Consider the following 6,254-nt stretch of genomic DNA (forward strand, 5'->3'; position numbering starts at 1 on the left):
GTCCTTCGAGCAGAGGATAGACATCTGGAGTCTTGTCAGGGGTGTTGTTAGAGGTCCAGGACCTCAGAAGGCCATTTAGTCCAAGATGAGGAAGATGAGGCTGATGGGAGAGGGCTGGCTTGTGGAAGGGAGTGACTTGTCCAAGGTCATGTGGGTCATAAATGTCAGAGTCAAGATCTGAGCCCGGGTCACAGTCTTAAGGGATCATAACTTTAAACCTGGAACCCACTCATTTTATATACATGAGTTATTGAGGCCTAGAGCTCTAAGTTAAGTGACTTGCCCAAGGTCTTACAAGTAACAGAACAGAGATTCAAACCCCACTCCTCTGACTTCAAATAGTTCTATATGTACTTGTGTCCCTTATTAGAATATCAGCTCTTTGTAAGTGGGGGTGGCTTCATTCATTCTATTAGCATTTCCAGCACCTACATGGTGCCTGGCGCATAGTAGGTGCTCAATGAATACTAGATTGATTGGTTGGTTCAAACCCAGTGTACTCTCCACCAAATCCAATGCTCTTTCTGCTGGAGGGTTCCTGTCCAGGTAAGTATTGGACTTGATGACACTTAGGTCCCTCTTCTAATTCTGAGATTCTGACTCTTGCATGTGGTAGAATTTTCTTTGGAGTTCAGGGTTAGGTACTTAGCCAGTCAAAAATCATTTATCAGGAGCTCATTATGTGCCAAGCACTGTGCTAAGAGCTGGGGATGTAATGAAATAGTCTCAGCCCCTGAGGAATTCATATTCTGATGGGGAAAGACAAAATGCAAATAATCATCTACATACAAGCTGCAGGAGGGTCTCTCAGAGGGAAGGCACCAGCACTGGCCATCCTGGTGGGGTTAAACCCCAATAGAAATGGGGGCCTCTAAACTGGACTTCAGGATTCCCAAGAGCTGCAGATTAACGTAGAAATTCATATATTAACATTACCTACATTCTATGTATCTATCTATTATATTTTTATTTATTTTGTTAAATATTTCCCAATGACATTTTAACCTGGTTTGGGCCCACTCGGGAGCAGTCCTTAGGCAGTGGGCTTGATACCTGTGCTTGGGAATTTTGAGGGTGGGAAGATAATCCTCCTCCTGCAGTGTCTCTCCAGCTCACCCTTAGCTGTCCTCTAGAAACAGAGACCCATTGTAGGTAGGAAGAGAGGCAGGAGCCCCCTTACCTGGAAAGTGTCCTTTTGGCCATGCTGTGGTTTTCCCACTGAGAAAGAAAGAGTGCTATACAACCTCTCTCTGCCTCAGTTCCTTCATCTGTAAAATGGGGGTCATAATCACACCAACCTCCCAGAGATACTTTAAGGATAAAGTAATGCAATATTTGTTAAGTGCATTGCAAACCTTAAAGCCACATATAAATGCTATCATTTGCAAGTATTCAAACATACACACAAGAACAAAACAAAACAAGAGAGAGAAAACATAACAAGCAAAGAAAAAACCAATTGTGATGATGAACAACCAACAAGGATTTCTTAAATGCTTTTTGTGTGCCTGATGCTGGGGATATGAAGACAGAAATGAGAGTCTCCGTCTTCTAGGAGGTTACAGTCAGAAGTTCAGACTTGATGGTCCTGGTTACACAGCTGGTAAATGGCAGGGGCAACCTGGAGACAGTTCCATAAACCTCAGGGTCAGATTATTCAGTTTTTAGGGTGAGCATTTACACCTTGGAAATCAGTAAACACTACAAACCAAGGCTTGATTTATTATTTTGTTGATTGTCTTGACTTGAGAAAGTGATGGAGAAAGCCTTAACAATGTAGATCAAATTGAAAAGTATGCCATGGGTACAGGATTTTTTTTGGGGGGTGGGTGGGTGGGGTTGGGGAAAGCCAGATGTTAAACATTTACCAGCACACCCTTGATTCCAACCCATGTCTTTCTCACTCCCAGCCCAGTTCTTTTTACATTGTACCACACTGTAAATAAATGTAAATCGAATTGTAAACTTTTGTTTTATAGTATAGAGATGATTTGTTTTTAAATTTATGATAGAATTTGCTTGTGAATCCTTCTAGTCCCGAGTGTTTTATTACAATGCAGCTCATTAACGGTCTTTTCAATTACTCTTTCTGATGTTCCTTTATTTAATCTATTTCTTGTTTTGTGAATTGGGGAATTTTTATAGTTTTGTGAATATTCATCCGTGTCTTTTTTAGTCTCAATTTGTTGGTATATGACGATGTGAAATAGTCACTGAGAATTTTCTTTATTTCTTCTGCATTCTTGTGATTTCTCTCATTTTGTTTTTTATTTTGGTAGTTTGTTTTTTGTTTTCATTTTAATTAAATTTGTTAATGGTTTATTAATTTTATTGGTCTTTTTAGGAACCCAACTTTGTTTTATATATGTATTAATTCCATTGTTCACTTGCTCTCAGTTTTGTTAATTTCTCCTTTAATTTGGTTGATTTTTTATTGTGTGCTTGGTATGAGGATATTAATTTGTTCATTTTCCTCATTTTAGCTGCAAAGCCAACTCACTAATCTTCCTTTTTTTGTCTTTTGCTAATATAAATGCTCAGGGATACAATTTTTCCTCTGAGAACTACTTGAGCAGCATCCCATAAAATTTGATATGTTGTATTCATATTGTCATTATCTTTACCATAGTTAAAAAATTAATTTGTTCTTGGACCCAAACATTATCTAGCAATTCATTTTTTGGTCCCAGTCTAAAAAAATTCATCTCTTAACCATAGTTTCCTTCTTGATAACTATTTTTCTTGTAATATGGTCTGTAAAAGAAGGACTTCAAATTTATGCCTTTTGGGAATAGAATTCACCCTGTCAGTCACTCATAGTAATAAAATTTTGAAGGATTTTTCTAGTTGAAGTTCTATTTCTAGGTTGATTTGCATATCAAATGTCCTGCCAAGGCTTATTTTCTTCATAAAATAAAAATAAAACCTCCTAGAATTGTTAAGGCATGCCAAACGTTCTTTTCTTATTCTCAAAAAGTATTTAACTTAGCTGAGTGAAACTCAATTTCCCTCAGTCATATTCCAACTCTTTCTATGGTTCCTGTAAAGTAAAAGTAAAGTCTTGTGCAATTCAGATTGTTTTTTTTTCCTGACAGGTAATATTTTTCTTCATGACTACCAGTAAAATAATTTGTCATTGTAGCTTTGGAATCTGGTGACAGTATGTCTGAGTGAGTTGCATCTGGGGTTTGTCGCTAATGGTGTCTTGTAGGTTCTGTCAACTACACTATTGGGTCTTTGCTCCAAAGAAGTCAAATGCAGAGGGCAAGTTCCCATGTATATTAAAAACAATTCCTCTTTTCCTTGATTTCAATAGTTCTGGGACCTTTTCTTGCATGATTCCCTGAAATATGATGGTCAGATTTTTTCTTCATTATTTTTGGATTGAAAATTTATGTTTTCATTCTAAGATCTGTCCTCAAATTCTATCACGTTTCATCCTTCCAGTTGACTAGTCCTTCGATTTTATTTTTATTTTGCTTTTCACTGTTCCTGGTTTGTCTTCTAGTAGGACAGTTTTCTCAGCGATGGCAGTTTTATTTATATTTTCCATGGCTTTTTCATGCTGTGAAGCTATCTATCATTTTGCCATGTTCCTTCTCTACTGATATCTGTTCTGTGATCTGTTATCCAAGTTGATGTTCCTTGTGAAAATTCTGGCTTTTTGTGGTCATTGTAGATTTTAATTGGTCCTCCCCCGCCCCACTCCTTCTAACGTTTTCTCTTTGACTTCTTTTGGCACATAAGATTCATTGATTATGTTGTCGTCGCCCCGCCCCCCCTTCCCCAACTTGCTCATTTCTTTTACTGATCCTCTTCCTTTTATGTGATAGCCTTTAAAAAATATTTTTGTTTACCCGTGTTCTTCTCTTTTCCCCCCTTAGGTGTTTCTTTCATTGTTCTGGAGGGAATTTGGAAAAGCTGGTCCATTTATGAACCTCCCCTCTACCATCTTGCTAGAAATATTTTTAACCTCCCCCCCTCCCATTTTCAGATGAAATTGAGGCTCATAGAAGAAAATTGCTTAAGGTAAAACAGAATTCAAACTACATCCCCTTCCTCCAACCCCTAGTCTACTGTGAGGAAAACACTTTGTAAATCTTAAAACGCTTTAGAAATGTGGGTTCTTATTTGTATTACTGGTATGAAGCAGAGCAGTATAGATAGGGCAAATATGTGAATAGTCATATTTCAGGTGAAACATGTCAAGGTCTAACCTTGTCCCAAGTTCACTCATTCCAAATGGCCTGGGATAGGAAGAATTCAGAGAAGCATTGGAGGATTTGTGTGAATTGATGAAGAGTAAAGAAAACAGAACCTGGAAGGCAGCATACACAACGTGGTGGGGGGGGGGTGGGTTTGCGGCCTTTCTAGTCAGAATTTGGACCCTGGGAGGTCTTCTCCCAGGATGTCATTGTGTGACTGAGGCTCATGGAACATTCATTTGTGATTCTGGACTGTACTTGAATATCAAGGAACACAGTTCTGTCTCTTCCATCCCCCATCCCCTCATCGAACCCCACATTTTCATCACTTTCTTTTAAGCCTTGGAGAGGCTCTAGAGAGTTCAGAAGACTATAGGAATCTTGGAAAGTTAGATCTGGTAGACACCTTGGCATCAAGGGAAAGCAGCAGAATTTAGTGCCAATGTGCAGGCCTGGTGTTGACACTAGGGCCATGACCCAGGCCATTAATTCTCCTCTTATATATAAAATGTAGAGATTAGATCCCTAATAAAAGGATACCAGACCTGGAAAGGACCTTAGAAGGCATCTAGTCGGGGGTCTGAGATGTAGAGATGGAAGCAGCCTCAGAGGGCATCTAGCCCTACACCCTCTATTGATATGTGGGGAAACTGAGGCTCAGAGAGAGTCAACCACTCAGCCAAGGACTCCCAGGTAGTAAGTGACAGAATGGAATTTGAACCCAGGTCCATTGACTACAAAACTAGTGTCCTTTGCTCTGCCTTGTGTATTTATCCCAGAGTCATTTACCAAATATGTGCCCCATCCTGTACAAGGAAAATCAGTTAAGGAAAAAAAACCAATTAAAACAGTGATTTCACCACATTCCATGCCCATAGTACCCTCCCCCTATACTTGGAGAAGGGAAGAGCCTAGGTTTGGAACTAGAAGGGATTATAGAGGTCCCCCCTGTCTGTCTCATTTTACAGGTAAGGGAACAGGATTCAAATCTAAATGCTCAGAGTCCAAATCCAGCGCCTTCAAGAACAGGGCGTGGTACATAAGAGAGGCTGAACAAATGCTTTTTGAATAAACGAATGGATGAATAAATGAATAAGTAGATGGATAAATGAATGGATGGATGGATGGATGGATGAAAAGATAAATAAATAAATGGATGATTAAATGGGTGAATGGATGAATGAATGAATGAATGGATGGATGGATGGATGGATATATTCATGAATGGATGGATGAATGAATGGGATGGATGAAAGGAATCAAATCTCTCATTACCTGTCCCCTGACTATTGCAAGAGCCTCCTAACAGGTCGTCCTTCTCTGCATCCCATTCCATCCTTTGCACCAATGCCAGAATAAACTTCTACATGTTACTCCTCTAACTCAAAAGTCTTCAGTTGCTCCCCATCAAGGCTGCTAGGGGGCACAGTGGAGTCAGGAAGACCTGAGTTCAAATCATCAGTGACCCTGGGCAAGCCCATGTCTCTTAGCCTCACAGCTCCAACCTCACAAGGTGGTTGTAAGACTCAAATGAGATAACACACTCAGAATGCTCGACAAACCTTAAAATGCCATATAAATGCTAACGATTATTACCGACCAAGTAATTATATCTTATCTCCTTTGCCTGACATTCAGAGCCCTCTGTAACCTGGTACCACCTTACATCCTGCTCCCCACTACACACTATGCTCCGGCCCTGTTCCATGACTCTCCCCCCCTCCCCCAACACACCAAATGTTCCTTCCTCTTCGTCTTTATTTAGACTGCTTCCAGCGCCTGGAATGCCCTCCCTCAACCTATTACCTTTTAACCTTCCTTTAAAGCTCCATTCAAAAGCCACTTCCTTCTGTGCCCCCTCTGAACCCTTTAGACTCCACACAGCAGTTAGTCCCTTATTAGGGACTTCTTAGTCATTTACCAAGAGCTTTACAAAGCATTCTATAAATGTGTTTCTGTTGTGGGATCAGAACATGCCTCATATCCAGACTGTCAGTGCCAGATTCTAAGCTCCGTAGAGCTAGGGGCACCATACAATTTATACTCTAC

This window comes from Trichosurus vulpecula, chromosome 8, assembly GCF_011100635.1.
Source record: "Trichosurus vulpecula isolate mTriVul1 chromosome 8, mTriVul1.pri, whole genome shotgun sequence".
Classification (NCBI taxonomy): domain Eukaryota; kingdom Metazoa; phylum Chordata; class Mammalia; order Diprotodontia; family Phalangeridae; genus Trichosurus; species Trichosurus vulpecula.